We start from the raw sequence: 19874 nt of genomic DNA, 5'->3' as shown, positions 1-19874 counted from the left end.
TGCACTGGGGGTTAGACTGGAAGTTGGTTAACATACTGGGTGCTAATACAAAACTGGGTAAGGTGGATATTGCTGATTAGGTTGGGGGTGGATACTACTGGTTAAGCTTGAAGATCAGTTCTGGTGGTTAAGCTATAGGGTAAATACCGTTGGTTAAGCTGGAAGGTGGGTGCTGCTGATTAAGTTGTAAGGTTGGCACTTCTGGACAGGTAGTAAGGTGGGTAATGCTGGTTAGACAGTAAGGTGCAGGTTAAGCTTTGATGTGGTTAGTGTTTTTTTAAGCTGGAAGGTGGGTACTGCTGGAGAAGTTGGAAAATGTTGCTAAGGCTGGAATATAGATGCTCCCGATGAGGCTAGAACGTTGTTACTGTTCGTTATACTAAAATGTGGCAACTGTTGGTTAGATTGTAAAATGGGCACTGCTCATTAGGATGTAAGGTGAGACTTCTAATATAATGGGTGGGCTGTATCATGTATTTACACCACCCACATATATTACAAAAATGTATGGCTGCCAAGCGTACCACTGTGCTCTGGCTGGGCTGCAGTTTATAAGCACTCGGGAACAAATAGCAAGGTCTTCGCCATGTAAAAATCTATTTTCATATTTTAGTAAGTCACCCTAGGCTAATCACATGGCCCCTGAAGAGCAGTTTCAATCGCTATGTGACAAAAGGAGTCAATAATCTTTGAGTCCTCCAGTCCTCTTAAACCCATGTGGATGGCCTCTTCTTTGCATGCTCAAGCGACACAAAAAATACGAAAGGGCTCCTGACTCCAAGAGAGCCTATCTGACCAAAAAGGACTGAACCCTACAGAAGTCACGGCAGGAGAGAGATCAAGAGCTTAGAAGTTCGCCATTACACTATGCAGGCTGTCACATTGACCAGAAAGAACTTTCCTAGCAGTTAGAGATTTTTCCACTTCCGGAGCAGCGGAAGATGGTAATGAGGCTTGCCCCCAGAAGTCGCAAATAAGACTAGGAAGAAGTCCTGGGTTCGCCCTGCTCAGAGATTCTTGCCCTGCTGAAAATGGGTTCCGTGGGACCTCAAAGGAAAGAGGAAGCCCTCCCTACAGCTTCCGGCCTTCACCTGCTGGAGGATTTTGAGAACCAAAACATGACTAAGTCTAATGATAAAACTTTGGACCACACAAGGCGATAAAACCCATCCTTGCGATAAAGGAAACTATGAAATCCAGCTTTGTTCCACTTGGAGCTTTTGGCACCAAAACCAATGGCTTCAAAGGGTGCTCTATGACGATGTATCTAACTTTGAGCGACCCTCAGCAGCCTTAGACTTTGACAATGCCTGGATTTTGACTTCCCTTCCAGAGCCTAAGTCATAAGGTAAAAACAACAGTTTCAAAGAAGTTAGAATATAGCAGAGTTTCTTTGAGATTTGTATTTAGGTCAGGTGTGTTTATTAAGCTGCTAAGGACCCTACCCTAAGTAATAACCCACTGTCTAATAAAACGTATCTAATGTTCAATGAAACCGGAACCAGAGTTCTTTAACAGAGACCTCGGGTGTTATTGTATGCAAATCTCACTGCTCAGAGCTCAGTCTCACCATGACCAACCTCAATAGCCTCACTGACTTTTGTGCATACCTTTTTGGTAAAACAATAAAGTATTTGGTCCAAGTCCCTCAATTCTCAATCTTTTGGACCCCCTGGCCTTGCGTTTTCAGAGTTAGGCGATCTAGAGAGATGTGCAAGGCACTTAAAAGATTAATTATGGCAGGAGGGTGGTCAGTGGGTTTGAAGTGCTTGAACATCATGCAGCGCATGCTGCAGCTGAGCTTAGTCCTTGTTTGTAGCTGGAAAAAAAGACTCTTTCTTGTCGAAGAGCAGGTCAGCAATGTCTTCCACCATTTGAGGCGGTTGTGTTGCTATTCCAGTGATCAGTGGCATCCGAGGACGCATTTTCTACTGCCTGAAGGTTGAGGAGATGTACAGGTGGTGACTTAAGACCTGTACAAGTAGATTGAAGGCCACTTCAAACAGTACTTTTCTAAGATTCATTCTCAGATCTCATAAGAGGTAGACAAGAAGCTGGTTTACATCGCAGAGCATTTAATTCTCAAGGAACCGCATTACATTACTCTTCAAGCCACAGCAGTGTTTATAGGGTAAAAGGCCAGTCTCATTATAACTTGAGTGTGTGTTTGAGAATAGTAACTAACTTGATCAATTACACAGTATTATTTCATGATTTTAAGATTCTTTGCCCGACGTTTAGGTGCCTACCCAGCCCAGCCCCTTCTAAGCTCAGGGAAATAATTCATTCTAGTGTATCCATGTAGACCGTGGGATTCCTAAAACTGCTCTCCTTCGAGTTTTTAAGTCTACATTTTGGTGGGGAGAGGATGGAGAACGAAGATTCTCAGTGATTTCTGCCAAGCCCTGGAATGCTCTTCGCTTAAACTAGACTCCTTTGCAGGTTTTCTCCTTTTTCGAGCAGCTGTAAAGAACTTTCGTTTTATTTAACAGGGTGTGAATAACATTGGAATACCTTAAGCTGACAGCATTTGGGAGCTTGTTTTAGCAGAAACACCAACCAAGGATTAGCCTTTGGGTGAGTGCATTCAAGATACCAGGGACCCCCACAAATGATTCATTCCATCCCACATGAGGATGTGATCATGAACTGTCCCCCACATGGTCTCCCTCTAAGGAAAGGTGGGTTGTCCCTGGGCAAACACTGACAGTGCAGCAGGGCCTACACGTTCAGTATCTCTGTAGGGGCCCCTCCATGTGGAGAGCACAAGGCTGGGCTCAGGCTGCGACTGTCAGCAACGTCTTGTTGGCTCACGAGGCCACCTACAATAGCCAACACGGCCACCTGCAGTGAAGCATAAAGCAGTGGGAGAACCACTGCTCCATTTTGTTATGCTGAACTATTTGTTGCCAATTCCCTTATTCATTGAGTGAGCCCGTGTGCTGCAGCCAGTGCAGTTTAAGGCTAATTGGATGCACAGTCGCGATCATGCATTGGCTGCACCGCTGCAAACAGGGACCACGCCCTAAACAATAACTAGTTCTTGTCAGCATTATACTCCCCTTTTTGTGGCACACTCGTAGAAAATACCTCAGGACAGTTACATTACTCTATTTCTATGTGAAAAAGAAGAAAACGGGATAGAAAATGTGTGAGCCAGGAGGACAAGGAAGGGCTACATCATCTCTTTCTCTTTTAGTGTACTGAATATTAAGCCTTCTCAATAATGAACTCCTAATATAGAAATAAATATATTTAAAGAGTCAATTCTCCAACTTTCCCTATGCACCAGCCATTTTCTTGGGCAGAACAATTTTGTTCCCCCTCTGGGCGCAGTAGGTTCCTCTTAGTTTACACAGCTCGACTGTCAACAGGACCGTTCCATTGTTTCCTTATGGGCACTATGACGTGATTAACAGAAGAAGGGGTCTTATTCTTTCAGCGATATGATGGTTGAAGATAAGTCGATTTGAATCAGTTTGAAACACCAATGCGAACACTCAGCTATATATTTCTGTAAATCAGTGTCCTCCCAAGCGGGGATATCAAACTGCTGCATTATATAGCTATTGCCTCCACTCTGCCTGAGTTTGCACACCTGTTGACAACTATAAGCTTTACATTGCTGCAATTCATAATTCACTCGGTGCAATGAGTAAATAACTGTCCACAACATGATCCTTAATTGTAAACCATTCCTTTGTTAAACTTTAAACAGGCAGCTCAAACAAGCAGGCCACGGACTCTTCTGGGCCTACATTTATTGACACCTCCTTCCTTTCTTGCTCCTGAATGCACCTCCTTGCACCACCATACCAAGATGACACACTGCATGAGCACCTAATAACTCATTGTTTGGGCCAGATGTACGAAGCTTTTTTCTGGTCGCAAATGGCCGATTCAAAGAATCTGCCCGTTTGCGACCAGAAAAACGATTTTTGGAATGTGCAAACCCCAAATTGCGACTCGATAACTTGCTACAAAATCGCAATTTGGGTTTTTGCGCTTCGGTATTTGGTAGGGACGTGTTTAGGGCGTCCCTTCCAAATACCAAATTGCATTGGTATATACGAATGTTTTGCAACCTAAATGTGGTCGCAAAACATTTGCACTTTACCATCAACGAAGGGGTCCCCATGGGACCTCTTCCCCTTTATGACTATTGGGAAAACGAACAGGCAATGGTCCATAGGACCACTGCTTGTTCTTAAAAAATTATAACAAAACGTTTAATTTTTTATTGTTGAAACGCATCTTGTTTTCCTTTAAGGAAAACGGATTGCATTTCAACAAAAAAAAAATCTTTATTCACAAGCCATCACAGACATGGTAGTCTGCTGACCTCAGCGGGCCACCATCCCAGTGATGGCTGTGATTCCTAATGGATCGTAAACTGCGACCTACCTCATTAATATTTATAAGTTAAGTCGATTTGTGACCCACTAGGATTCGCAATTATGAAACAAAAGTTAAATGCGTAAGGAATAGCGATTCCCAATTAGCGATTCGGATAAAGTAGCAAAACTCATCTTCACCATGAAAAAAGCTGCATTCACTAGACCATGGTGATCATAGCTAATTCAATGTTTCAGCAAGCACCTTGAGTTCTCCTGGGGCAACTCCTTAACCGAATATCAGAAGGCTTTCTCTTCAGAACCTTAAGCGGTGTGGCCTTTACGTCCCGGCCGCTAGTTCTCATCTCCAGTCCCCAACAACAGCTGACTGACTTTACTATAAATAATTAAGTCTCTTGACAGTATGCTTTTTTTTATTTCCATCTAGATTTATTATTTTTTCTTCTCATCGGTATTCATCCATACTAAGTTTATGGTAAAAGAGAAAATTAATTAGCAACTTTCATATATACTTAAGTCATACAATTAAATATACATTTTCATATCTGTAGGATTTTAGTGTACCTAATATACATATTTATTAAAACAGTTCAAGCCTGAAAACATTTATAATGTAGTAGAGCTATATTTTCACATCTACAACTATTTATGCTTCTTTAAACATTTAATCCTTCTTAGATCTCTCTGCAGGCAGCTTTAGCTGTTTGAAGACCACACGCCATCAATTCTAAAAAACAAAGTACAATATGAAGTAGAGAAAGAGAGAGAGAGAGAGAGAGGGCTTTGGTTCAGTGCCCTTTGACCATAGACACTCATATGGTTTTCCTGGCTTGCCATTGCTAGGATGAGTTGTCCATCAAGGTCATAGCATTGCGTGGATGGTTACACTGCCCCATTAGTGTTCTCGTTTGATTTTGGCGTTGAAGCTCAAGCAGTTCTTTTGTAACGCTATCAGCCTGACATGACATAACATGTAATTCAGAGTCAGTGTATGTTCTTTGGTATTTTCACGTTACTGACACAATGACAATTTAATTGTTGGTTTATGGATGTTTTGTGTAGGAGGTGTGCTCTGTTTGTCTTTAGGGAGGCTAAAATATCCACAGTGCTATTCACTAATCACTCTTGTGTGTTCATTTGTTGTAATGACATGTTGTCAGATTTACAGAGCTTTTTGTTTACAAAGCAAAAACATGCATAAACATAAGTTTTGTTGAAGCTGCAACCATAATACTGGCCCTATGTCAAAAGAATCTACTTTGCAATAGTTTGCTGTTCATGACTCTTATGTGGACTATTCACAACACAAGGTTTACCTCCTGACTCCTTCTCATAACACTCTTCTTTGAGGGTACAGACTAACTCAACATACACAAAGTCATCCACCTATTAACAAAATGTTCCCTAACTAAAAGCCATACCTGTTAGACTTACCAATACTAATTTAGCATTCCCTGTTGTCAACTTGCCTAGCTATTGGCCTGACAGTCATGAATGACAGCCAGGTGAAAGTCAAAGGAAGACCTAATTTCTGTATTTCCCCTTTTCTTTAAAAAAAAAAAAAGAATAGCAACTATTTTAAACAGCCATTGCGTGGCATGAACCTCTACATTGAAAAAACACATAACATGAAGACTAGCTTTCTTGGCCGCCTTCCTAACAGCTACTTACTAAAGTCCAACATTGGTTATTTTCTTTTCTGTTTTGACTGTGCTTGCTAGCAAGTAGGGTTGCCTGTACCCATGTATTAGTATTGTTGTTTTTCTCATATTTGGGAAGTAATAAGGGAAACCTAGCAACTGTACAATAATGCAAAGCTGGTACTCTCCCCACATTTGTTTGAAAATCAGGAATTTTGTGACAATTTGTCTTAAAAGTAAACCTGCTGAAGAAAGTCTGCACACATTAAATATTGTGCATAGAAAAACTTGCAAAGAAAAAGTCAGCATACTCCAACGGGTTTTGATTACAGCTATTATTAACTTGCAATACTCTTCCAACTTCGCAAAACCTTTCGGGTATTTAAAAACTTCGGACACCCCGGGTTAGTATTTGAGACAGAGAGAGGATTCGTTTTGGGCAGAGTATCTTCAAAGGTCTGCCTCTCTCTCACTCCACTCTCTTCCACAGCAGCAGTTTAATGTAACACGCTTTTTAGGGCAGTTAGCACCGCTCTGTTATGGGCAGTGCAACTGAGAAAGCAAGATTGTTTATTTTCAAGATACTCCTTCAGTGTGTTTTCTCATGAAAAATCAACAAAAATAGTCAAGGTCAAGATGCGCCACGTGAATCTGTTTTTTGGTAATTTTGATAGTACAACACGGTGGTTCGGCGCTCAGCTGGTGACAGGGAGCAAGGGCCGGGCTGGGAACTACAACCGGCCCTGGCAATATGCTCGGCCGGCCCCCTCCCCCGGGGGGGGGGGGGCGAGGGTGCCGCCGAGCTCTTTGCCAGGGCCGGTCTTCGGCCGATTTTTTTACAGGGACGATTTTGCAGCTAAGCTGCAAAAACGGCCCTGTAACAAAAACGGTCCCCAGGGGCCAAAACCGGCCCCCACCCGTGCGGTGCACCGGGGGATTGCCCGGTGGCCGCTATGGCCAGTCCGGCCCCGCAGGGAGCCTGTGCATGTTCCTCACCAGGCTGTGTAATGCATCCTGGTGGGGAACATGCAAAGTGCACATGACTTGCAGGTGCGAGAGGACCGGCCAAAGTCATAAGCACTTAGGGAGTGCAAACCACTCCTCCCCATGCTCTGGCCAGCCCCGCCCAGCCACTAACTGCAATAGGAAAAATAAAACGATAATAACAATACGATATTATCGTTTTCTGTTTCCTTTTGAGCAGCAGGGCGAGACTCCTCCGCCTTAGCGGAGGAGCCGCCACTGATGAGAAAGTCTGTTTTACTTTCTGAGAAGTCAATTAACTTCAAAATTCAAAAAATAAGTAGTGAGACAGTTCCATTTCAAGGTTATTTTTAATGCCTTGATTAAATATTGTTAAAATTCTCTTAAATTCTTAAAGCTCATATTGTGTCAGGTAACACACCTAAATCTCTCTGGCTCATAGCAATGCTTTATAATGCAGATCAGTCTTAAATGCAGACGGGACCCGATATCACAAATAAGAGCACTTCAAAACTCATCCTCTTTTTCGGCCATCCAGAAGAAAACATCCAGTGGTGCCCATCGATGGTGAAGGCCTGTTCTCCCTTGAAAAAACAGGGATTTCCAACTTGGCCGACAGTGCTTTTTAAAATATCCACAAGGCGTTTACATGCAGTGAATTTAGTTGTGTACACAGGTAGTGGCTAACCTGAAAGTCGAGTCTAGATCCGGGTCTTTCACCAACGATGGACAACCTCCGAAAACCACGCCTTGGAGTAACAAAAGCTCATGGAGGTCCCAGCTCCATCGTGACAGGACAACAACATTTGAGTCAAGTTGACCACCTGTGACATTACAATATGCAGGTCAAAAAGGTTAAATTCTTCTGTGCGGAAAGCAGGGTTGAACAATGAAAAACCTTGCTATGGACTACAGAGCTGTGTTTATTAAGGAGATGAGCCCTAATCTATTGTCACGTTTGTGTCACAATGTTAAATCTGTCACTTGTTGCTAGACACCCTTTCCCTCTGCAGGTATAGAGGGGATACTTTTAGGCCTCGGTGAAAAGGTTTGCCAAAATGCGAACAGTGCGAAATTAGCCCTATCTGCCTGTGGAGCTCAAACTGTTTCGTAAAATAGCTAACATACACTTCATAGTCAAGACTACAGAGAAAGGTGGATTTCGTCGCTAAACAAAGAAAACTATTTGTTCGAGCCTATCTTGGTTATAAAACTTGCACCGGGCAGGCGCAGACTAACCACAGTCATGATTGGCTGCCAGTAGCTAATTGTAATGGTCACCATAAAGGAATATATTCTTATTCATTAAAAGGGTGGCTATTAAGAATTACTGAGGTGTGCCTGTGGAGGCCTCCAAAACAGTGGTCCGAGGGAGAGTGTTTGCAGTCATACGAGGGTGTGAACGGGAAAAAGATAAAGAGATAACCCTGCTTGAAACCCAGATTCTTGCGTTGGAACAATCCGTCAGGGTGACCTTGTCGACCGACTGTGCACAGCACCTAGAAGACCTCTGTGAGACACTAAGACGCAAACTCTTTGACTGGGCCAGCACTGCTGGATCGCTCACCCAATACCGACTTTATGATCAAGGCAATAAGACCGGGAAGCTGTTTATTGGCTGTGCTAGATGTGTGAGGGCCCTCATGTGGTCCTGGCAATATAGCCAGCTGAGGGCTGAATCCCTACAAAGCTGCAGAGATCACTGAAACTTTTGCAGAATACTGTTGGACTCTTTATAGCCGTAGATCCCCTCCACTGTTTGAAATTTACCACCCAATAGCAGCAGACCTCCCCATACATCTACTCTCCGGGGTCTAACGGATGAGCTAGATGAGCGCTTTACACTGGAGGAGTTACAGGAGGCCATTACTCTGTAAAAACCCCATCCCCTGGAAACAGCCCAGCCAAAATGGCTTTCCAGCGGAATTCTACTAAATGTTTTCCTCTCTACTAGCACATAATTTCCTGCTCCTATTCGAGGAAGTGGGCAATATGGGGTCTCTGCCGCCTGATCTTAGGAATTACACAATTACCACTGTAATCAAGCTAGGGAGACCATCAGAATTCATTCTACACCCCTACAGACCCATTTCTCTCTTAAATATGGAATCCAAGCTCCTGGTCAAGCTGCTGGCCACTAGACTTGCCAACCACTGGACTCGCCAACGTCATTAAAACACTGATCCACGAAGACCAAAGCGGTTTGATGCTGGGCATAGGCACGCATCACTGCCTGCCCAGGCTCCAGTTTGCCCTCTCCCAACTTGATCAACTGCAGGGCCCAGTGGCCTTGCTTTTGGTCGACTATGAAAAAGCGTTCAAAACTGTCAAATGGCCTTTGCCATTTCAATTACTCTGTCGGATAAACTTTGGCCCTAAATTCCACACCCTGGTTGAGGCCCTATATGATTCTTCGAGTATGAGAGTGCGTGGTAACGGGATACTTTCCTCCCTTTTCCCCATTCAATGGGGCATGCAATGGGGCATGCAGCAGATTTGCCCCCGTCGCCACTCCTTTTTGCCCCGGTGATAGAGCTGCTTGCGATCTGGATCAGGATAAATGCCCAGTTGAGAGGCTTCTGCTGGTAAACCTACCACGACTATAGGGTGGCACTATACTCTGATGATATGTTATTGTACATACAGTGCCCCAAGATCACTCTATCCTGCTTAATACAGATGCTGAGCATTTATGGGGATGTAGTGGCGTTACGGGTCAACTTGGAGGAGTCCAAATATATACAACTGATTGGCCAGAGCCCCTCGCCCATGCTAGACATCAGACTGCAGGTCACAGAAAGGCTATTCAAATATTTGGGCATCACCAATATCTGTGACCCGCAGACAGCTTGGGAATTCAACACCACTCCAATCCACAAACGCACACAGGATAATCTTGAGGCCTGGACCACCCTTACCTTCGATTTCCCTGGCTAAGATGCTAATCCATCCTAAGTTGTTTTACATGCTGTAAAATCATCCATACATACTTCCCCCGTCCAAACTGGGACCAAAACTATTAATGTATTTACTTGATTTCCTGTTTATGTCAGATGTCTTGCAGGGGCGGATCCCCCACTAGGGCGGAGGAGCATCGCCCCACTGCTAGCTCGCAGTGCGAGAAGCAGAAACATAAAATGGTAATAACTTTCAGTTATTATCATTTTATGTTTGCTTGCGGGCGGGCAGGGCCCCTCTGAGAGGAGGGCAGAGGAGGAGTGGTGTGCCTGCCCACTCCGGAGTGCGCAAAGACTGTTTGGTCGGCCCCCTAGGGCCGCCCAAACCAGTCATGTGCACTCTGCCCTTCTCCATGCAGGCTGTAAAGCAGCCTACATGGAGAAAATGGCCTCCCCATAGGCGCCTGGCTGGGCGGCGTCCCGACCAATCTCAAAGCCGCTTGCAGCATTGTGATTGGCTTAGGGGAAGGAGCCTGACTGCCTGCTTCTGCTTCCTGCTCCTGGAGAGCAGGAGAGCAGAGGAAAACGAGGGACCCGGGTGGCAGAAATGTAAGTTTAATTATATATATTTTTAATTATTAAATTAAACCCCCGCACCCTGCACGACCCCCCCTCCCCGCGCGACCCATTCTCCCCCCACCCGCGAATCTTGCCAGCCGCGACTGATGTCTTGTACAGCGATAAACATGCCACTCTGTAACCTCTTCAAGGCACGTTGCTAGAATATTTTTGTCAATGTGTCCCCTCGATGAAGGAGATAGGGTCTAAGTGTGATCTGTTTAGTGATCTAGTTAGAGTCCAAATCCTGCTCCAGCTTGATCGGAGAGAGTGATAACAAGTTTCTCAGTTTTATACATCATGAGACTGGTCAAGCTCTTACGACAGTGAGCAACACTAAACTACTCACTTTGTAGTAGCATCCGAAAGAAATCAAATATGGCCCTTGTTGGCCTTCAGGTGCACTCTCCTACCCCAAAATCTTGAGCTTGTATTTGGAAACCGACAGTGCTTTAAAGTCAATGTGAGGCAAAATGATAAATAAACACTTTTAGGCTGCCCAAGGAGAGTGGGTGACATTTATTTAGCATTGACTTGCACACTCAGGGCCTGATTCTCAAACTGCACTCTGTGGTACATACTACAGAATATATGTTTTGCCTACACGCATATGTACAGAGTTCCCCGCCTTGACGGTGGAGTCTTCACACATATAAGTATAGTTTTAGTAGTAAATGTTGGAGGGACATGGGGATGACGAGGAAAAGGGTTTGACTTACTATTAATGTGGATGGGATTATGGAGGAGTAAAAGGGGTTTATGGAAGGTCAGAGAGGGGTTTGGGGAGGGACATCACCCACTCAGACAACAGTAAACCAATTGCATTAATTTGGTGGTGGACACATGTAGCTTACACTTTTATAGTATGTTTGTGAATATTAAAAGTAGTAAATTTACTACAAAGTGTAAACTTACTGAAAAGTGTAATTTACCTTTTCAAAGAGGGTCCTCATTTGTCAGGTACTTAAAGTTTGGAATCCTGGCAGGATAAACTCCGCCTTTCATTTCTCTGAGGTCAATAGAACAAGTAATGCTCGTGTGGACTTGTACACCACAATACACTTCCTTTTGTGATGAGCAAGTTACATACATGTAGTAGATTGCATTTATTTTATTTCAGATATTTGATGTGGGTCAGTATTCAGAGATTGGTGGATGCGGACATTACCTTACATTGACAGATGTTCTGTTTGTCCTATTTAGAGTCCCACGTTCTCTAACCTCTAAGCAAACTCCATAGTATGGCTCTAGCCCCAGGAAGCGGAGGAGACATTTCAGCGCCTTTTATTAAAGCAGGATCATCTCTAACAAGAGGAGGAGCTGTACATTTGACAGTATAGCGTGTAGGTCTCGTCTGAGACTGAGTTACAGTAATCAGGAAGTAAGTGGGGATGGGAGAGGAAGGGGGACATGAACATTTAATTCTGCCAGTCCCATCAAAGAAAGCACATCGTAAGGTTGTGCTTTACATACACACATTACATATTTTTACACTACACGTCATACAATTTCAGACAGTATATAAAGTGATGTGCCCAGAATCACATGATTTTGATTGGTCTTGCTGAAGCCCATATTCGTATCTGGCCTCTGGGTTGCAGGATCACCAATTTAACCACTTGACCAAACCTGTACTGTAGCAGTGACCAACAAGAACACTGAAAAGACTATTATATGCCCAACAAGGTCGTATATCCCAATTCATCTTTGCAAAGCAAAATCCAACAAGCATTGAAAAAGCCAATGATTGTATTTATAGGCCTTGCCTTGCCTTTGCGACATATTGAACTTGTCATGGCTTTTTGGTGATACTGTTTAGCATTAGTGAAAAAAGAACAAAAAAGGCGCAATGATGCAGCCACTTTGACATTTGCGTCATTCTCTACGCGCACGCAGGCGTCGCCACGCATACGCACGCTTACAGAAAAAGGTGGGCAGTGTTTTATTCTTTTTTTTAAACTTTTTTACACATTTTAGATGGCAGGTGCCACTTAGATCAGTCAATAAAAAAATACATTTTAAGAGCGCAAAGGCGCTTTTGTTTGAAGCGGAGCGCTCTGCAGCACACAACAGCTGCGGTGCCCTTAAAATAAAGCTAAAAAAATATGTAATGCCAGCAAGGAAGGGGGGAGCCGTGGCGGAGGGGGTGAGGGGAAGCAACGGGGGGGCTGGGGAGGTGTTTAAAATAAAATTAAAGACAGGTGGGGAGGAGGGTACAAGCAGCACACTAAGGAGAAAAGCAACATGAAGCAGGGAGAAGTAGACGAGAGAGTGCAGCACAGAAAGGCAAGAGCAACAGGGTGCGAGTAGGCAGGTGAAAACAAGATGGACGAGGAAAGGCGTCGAATAAAAAGCAAGCAAGTGTGACAATAAATTCAACCAGTGGTAAGCCATGGGTATATTGTAAGCACACTGTAAGTTTTTGGTAAGCTCACAATAGATCTTTTGCAACCACACAGCTTGAGCTGTCTGGTAGGCAACACCTAAACATGAGCAGGATTTTTAAATACTGGCAGGAGAGCCAAAATAAAGGGCACTCTTCTTTTACTCTCTAAAAATGTATGACATTTTGAGAGAAATAAAATATCTCAAGAACACCCTCTGAGAAAAAAGCTTAAACATAAATAATGTGTGACAGGTGAATACATAGAATTGCTGTCTGAACATATATTCTTTTATTCTAAATTAGCCCCCTTTGTGGGGACAATTCTTCCATCTAGTTAAATCCTTCCTGCAAAAGTGTGAAGCAATTCAATACGTTTGACTGAGTCTGCAGAAGTTAAATTAAATTGCTTACTTTTGCTGGGGCAATTCATTATACGCGTCTCCAGATCCCAGGGAGCGTGTTCGTTTACAGTTTACATGTCTTGAATTTAGAGGATATGCATGTGTATGCTCCTGTGGGCCAAGTCGGATCTGAAATCAGTAAGAAACAAAAACCAATATGCGGTTGTCTGGGTTACGCATGTAAGGCAGCGGATAATTACCGCACTATTCAATTTTTCTAATTATATTAGGCCTTTGACGTCTGCCTTTTTGCCACATGTGACACGCAACCAAAATAGCCTGGCAAACAAAGTGACTGACGTATGCGGTGCCAACATCTGTGAAGGTGCAAACCCGTTCTGCATGCTCCTCTCTTCACCATTCCGTTGATTAAAGACAATGTTATCAATTATTAACCAACAATTAGAAAAGCCAGACTTCTCATAAATTATTACATTTGCACCAATCTGTCTGGTCAGGTTTCAGCCCGGACGGCTTCCGGCTTCAAGAAGCGGTTGTGGACATTTGCTGGAGCGCACAATACAAAGTGAATGTACTGTCTCCTGGTGTGCAAATACTATGGGCAAGTGTCACCCTCTTTAGGGCCTCGTTTCGAGTGCCCCTACACATATGATGGGTCCAGTAACCAAACGGCTGCCTCTCACATTACCAGAAGCATTGTAGCTGAAAGATGCAAACAGACTATAGTACTCAATCCTTGCTCCCCAGTTGCTACTTGGAATTAATTGGCCGGTCCAGTAGATGGCCGACTTCAGATGCATGTTCCCAACACCCAGATATCATGACTGTCAGCAGCCACTCCCATAATTTGCCCCCTTGAAACTCAGTATGCCAGGGGAGCCACCATGGGTGCTCCACTATTTCCAGCACCATTCGGCACTAGTCTGGGTGTTAGGAGACTAGTCTGAGAAGTAACTGGGTTTCTTATTCTTAGTGTTGGGGCTCTAACTCACTGAACTGCCCCCACCCCTATGCCCAGAGCCACTGAAAACTAGCAAAAAGGGCAAACGTATATTTTTGTAACATTCGATTGCATTCCATCAAGTGTGAACTGTAAAGAAAGCTATGGCAAGACAACTGGGACCCACGTTTATCCAAAGACGGATACTAGCACCCAACCCTTCCTTCATAGGATAGGTGTCCAAAGCACAGCCGTGGCCTGTGCAGGTATTTAATTTTACCTCGTGGTCAGTAGCGGCCTGTGGAGGGAGTTCCGTGGGGCAGTGAGGCGGGGCAGGGTGGGGGGTAGTAAACACCGGAATATGGATGACGGAGGTAAGTAAACAATTAAATAAATAAAACGAATTTCGTTGCGCGCGCTGCATCGCAAACTGCCGGCCATTCACCAAAGGGTAGACAGAAAGCTGATGATCCACTAGGAATCCAGAGCTACTCTAAAACTGTGCAGTGCAGGATTACCTACTGCAATCCTCCCTCCGCACCAAGGAATTCAACCAGCGAAGTACTCTAAACAACTCCACTGGGATGGTTTATTTCCTACCGATGCCTAAAATATTTGTCTACATTCTGAACAGAAATACGACAATTCATCTCAAGGATCCAGCCCCCATGGACATTATCTGCCACCGTGCCTTTGTCTTCTAGAGCTCTAACTATCAATGATTAATGAAAAAATACTTGGCAAGGACGGTGACAAAAGCAGTTCTGCAGGAGACCAAACCAAGGTAGTGTATAAATGCAGTCAATCAATCAATCAATCTAGAGTCACAAACGTTTGGAAAGTAAGCCGCAAAGATGGGACAACAAGAGGCAATAGCACCAGGAGTCTGTCTGAATGGGGTAGTATGCCCTTAAAAGCTCTGCCCCTGCTGTCTCCCTGCATTTCTTCAGAGTAACATAGAAAACATCCCAATGCTCTTACTGTGCTTTTTAAATAAGCTGTAGCATAATACAGCATCATTTGTAGACTGAGTGAACCGTGTTCCTCTGTAGCTTATAAATATTATTGTAGGTTATGAACTCTCTATTACTTAAAGGATGGTGGGGGAGTTGGTATTATGGGGGACAGGCTTTTAAGATCTAGGGGGTCTCATTTAGAGTTCAGCAGAGTGGGGACGCTGTGGTAAATCGGCTAGGGTGTAGCCTTCCCAAACCGTTGATTCCTGCATTTCACTTGGAGCTGGGGAACCAATAGGTTCTGAATGCCGCTGTGTAGGACTCACTTGTGGCAACAAAAGGGTTCTTGGCCCCCAATCACCCTCAGCAGCCAAGAGGACTTCCTCCCCCAACCATTATTGCGTAAGGAGGCCCCTTTGCAGAGTGGTTGAGAAAGGGGGCTGCGCCTCTGACGACGTCCCAGCAATCCCGCTGTAGGGGACTTACTTGTAGCAACAATAGGGGTTCTTGGCCCCCACCGACCCTCAGCAGCCAAGCGGCCTTCATCCCCCAACCAGTAGTGCACCAGGAGGCCCCTTTGCGTAGTGGTTGAAAAAAGGGGCGGGTCCTTCAACAACATCTCAGCAATCCCACTGTGGGAGACTTACTTGTGACAGCAATAGGGGTTCTTGGCCCCCAACGACCCTCATTAGTCAAGGTGACTTAATTAGGGGTGGCAGAGCAATACTCCACCCGATCACTGAACTCTGCTGAATTTGGCATAGTTTTTGGGTAACTCTGTGGAATTCCGTGGAGGGAAACTCTGCGAGCTCCACCCAGGCCTAGTTATCACATCTTCAGGCGGTATTCAGATCCAATATTAGTACAGTTAGTCAGATTACGTGGTTTCTGTCCATTAAATGCAAGACTGTAGACATTGATTGCGGATCGCTATACGTTGACTTTGTGGACCTCCGCACCGCGTTTGATCTTGCCCCAAGGGCAAAACTTTGGTAGGTCTTGGAAAGGGCTGGGGTCTCTTTGGGGTTATTGTCTTTAATATAGGCCTTCTATGCAGAGAATTTTGCAAGGGTTAGTTGGGGTCCAGCAGGGGAATTGACGGAGGATATTCCCATTAGGAGAGGCATCAGACAAGGCTGCGTTTTGGCCTCTACGCTCTTCCTCTTATATATAAATGGATGCATCCCCTACCTTTCAGTCTGAGAAAATGACTCACCCAAAATTGCGGGACAAAAAATACAGGGTATTATTTTAGCAGACTATACCCTGTAGCTCTCCAAAACTGCAAGGGGACAATCTATTCTCTTGGAAAACTTCTGTTTTTTTAGTAAGGAGCACAATTTAGAAATTAATAGTAAAAAATCAAAGTATATGGTATTTAGTGCCCGCAAAACACCCAAGGGTAAGGAAGCCTTAGAGGGTGAGCTGTTGGGCAGGATTAATTAATTTGATTATTTGGGTGTGAGATTGAATGACTTCCACAGATGGCTGCCCCAGAGAGAGAAAAGTGTACTGTCTTTAAAGCAAAGAGCAGGGTCCATCTTAAGACATGCTAATAGGGCATCTGATTTTGCCATCTAAACCCTCATTGAGATATAAAAGATTCAAGCCTGTGGGGCATCCTTGCACGGGGCGGACTTGTCGGGTCACTGCAACCATGGCGGTCGAAAAAAGGCTGGAAATGCTTTTGCAAAATCTCTTTTGAAACTCCCCACTAGTTCCCCCACTCTTCCAATAAGTTTGGATTTGAATCTAAGATCAATTTCTGACATTGCTGCTCTGAGACCCATCCAATAGGCTTTGGGTCCCTATAGGGATTGTGTCAGGGCTCTATTAGATGGTCAATCAGTTAGTAAAATTTCCTGGCTAATATATATAAACAGTGGCTATTAAAGCTGGGCTTTAATCATTTTTGGCAAGATTCTACTGTATTACCTCGAGCTGCTCGTGAGAAACTAAAAATGAGTTATTGGAACCTCGTTCTAGGAGCAAAAATATCGGCTGTTTCCTTGGGTAGGCTTGTAGATTCCTACCTGTCGTTCAAATGTGCACCAGATTTTGCGCCATTTATGAACTTTTTTATCAATCCAGTTGCACAAGCCCTTTTCATAAAATTCAGATTGGGTATTCTCCCGCTGGCTTTCCTTACCTGTTCTTGGAATAAAAAAGAAATTACTTCCACCACATGTCCTATGGGCTACCAGGCAGTGGAAAACGATGAACATTGTCTATTTGTTTGTAAGGCTTATGAAAAACATTGCTCACATTAGATTATTCCTCTACGTCAACTCCCTGACCTCAGTGATCGCCACACCGCTTAAGAATATGCTAAACAAACACTAGCGATTGTATTGTTTTATCAATTGCGAGCTACTTGACTTCAACATGGCACCTGAAGATGATTGCACTCATATAAGATGCAAAAGCTATTTTTTGCACATTTGCTATTTTATGTAGATTGAGTAGTCCTTTTAGATCATGAGCTTGGGCTCCTTTATTGTCAAGTTGTTTAATTTTTGTACATACAATTGGTCTTATTTAGATCACATAGGATGCGATTCTTTTGGGGACTGAGTATTTGTTTTTACCAATTTTATTGGATTTTGCACTTTGAGAAAAAATTGCATTGATCACTGAATGGAACTGCATCTTAATGACATATGTATTTCCTCTTTGTAATACTTTTTCGTTTCTAACTCATTTAAAAAAACGTTTTATCTCGTACCTTTTATGGTTTAATTGAGCCGAAATAAAGGAAAATGATAAAATGATGATGATGACTTATGTCTCAAAATGAGAAAAACAGCGATTCCACGCAATCAGCTCACAAAAGCTCCACTAAAAGATCCACTAACATTCAGTGTTTCTTCTTAGAAAAAGACAGTTTCACGTAACATATATCTCTATACTGTAGCAACAAAAGTTAAACCACAGTTTGCAAGGGCTTGCTAGTTTTTCAGGTCTATTAATCAATCTGAGATTACTCTTTACATGACTTATCCCAACTTTATTTTTACTATAATGTTGGGTTTTTTATTTGGGGATGGCTGAAAATAATCCTGGATTTTATATTTTCTCTTTTTGGGCCACTAGCACTTATCCTATCCGTAACATTTACCCTAATCCAAAACCCTATATTAAATGTTATCAGTAATCTTTAGCGTATTTCTAAATGTAACTGTAAAACTGACCCTAATTTTACCCTTATTATATTCCTTACTTACTACCTAAACCTAATCTTTACACTAACTAACCCTAAACCTTTCCGTCACTCTAATCCTAACACATTAAATACCTCTAACACTAGCCCTATTTTCTTCTTTACTGTTACCCTAAACCAAACTCTAGACATAACCCTAAATTACACACTTAAACTAATATGAATATTTATACTTATCTCTGAGATTTCCGTTTCCAAAGTGTTTTGGTCCTGAGATTTGTGACCCGGCAAGATTTTTGGCTCAAGATAAACATGCCACCAATAATATACTCATGGAGCCGTCTAACACATGTGGGCGAAGTATGTATTATCGTATTTCAACCCAGATCCATGCAAATTCTTGACATGAATTCCAACATAATGTCACTTATTGCCCAGAAAACCATTGTTCTCAAGAATCATAAAAAGACCTACATGTTGACTGGCCAACACAACCACTACCATCATTACCGTTTCTACACTTACAAGCCTCCACCCTGAGAGTCGATAACAACCTTTAATAATGCCACCTATCAAAAGATCATCCAGACCAGACCAGAGAAAGACTCAGTGGGAGCCAGTAATTTGAGCAGCATGTGGCTGTCCACACATGCACACATATACATACTCACACTCACACACACATGCAGCAGTAAACATTAAAAAAAATACTTACCGGGCTGCAGCAGTGAGCTCGGGTGGCAGGAGGGAAGCCCCCAAGGTTCCAGGAGAGTTGGGACTGACACCTCCTCTCACTGGCTTTAGTCAGTCAATGAGAAGAGGCAGCAGCTTCTTACTAACCACAGAGTGGGATGGGGTCATTGAGAGTTGCTGACACCACCTCACTCTGTGATGTGGTGCCACTGATTAACACTCAGCTCTGGGCACTTACAGCTTAAAAGTGAAGCGCCCAGGTCCGAGGCCATCTGTGATGCACCCCCTCATCATGAAGGGGAAGATCTTGAGGTGCTTTGCAGGGCTGAGGAGGTCTTGCTCACAGGGCTATGAAATTCTCAGCCTGGCAAAGTTCAGCTTAGGCAGGCAGGCACCCGCCAATTTAACACATGTACAGCTCCTAGCAGTCTGACCTGAACATAGAGTGTCTGTCAGGCTGATCTTTGCTCAGCCTGACAGACACTCTTTATATCTGCAGAACGATGGGGGGGTGGGCCCATCTACCCTTAAGGACAAGCCACGGCTGGAAGGACTATTATTTGCCAATACTGAGCACGTTTCCTGACAAAAATTCTAGGCAAGGCACATAACAACCAATCTACTTAGAGTACATTTGGAAGGTTATGATTTACCTGTAGACTGGCAATCTGGATAACAGTACATAAAGGGAAAGATTCTACCCTTCTCAACACAACACACTCAACAGGCATGGAGCATTGGATATTTTACAAGTTCAGCCACAGACTAGGCAAACTGGAAGGGGCCTGTCGGTTGTCAGTGTCTATGATTTTATGTATGTTCTATTATATCCAAGTAAGTGCCAGAGGAGCTTAAGGAGCTTCACCAGACACAGCCCATGGTG

At 43.6% G+C, this 19874-nt stretch overlaps 1 protein-coding gene across 6 annotated transcripts in view; it reads right to left on the bottom strand.

Annotated features, from left to right (window-relative positions):
• Window positions 1-19874, bottom strand: part of FOXN3 (forkhead box N3) — a 653950-nt gene that overhangs the window by 429260 nt on the left and 204816 nt on the right. The window contains exon 1 of one of the 6 annotated variants that reach the window (XM_085626557.1): window positions 13292-13387. The exons of the other annotated variants lie outside the window; for them this stretch is intronic. The gene's annotated coding sequence lies outside the window, so the exon portion shown is untranslated. Of the gene's footprint in view, window positions 1-13291; window positions 13388-19874 lie in introns of those variants that run through there. 6 annotated transcript variants of the gene reach the window in all.

This window comes from Triturus cristatus, chromosome 9, assembly GCF_964204655.1.
Source record: "Triturus cristatus chromosome 9, aTriCri1.1, whole genome shotgun sequence".
In the NCBI taxonomy this organism is placed as follows: Eukaryota; Metazoa; Chordata; class Amphibia; order Caudata; family Salamandridae; genus Triturus; species Triturus cristatus.
This window is presented reverse-complemented; position numbering and strand designations above follow the sequence as displayed.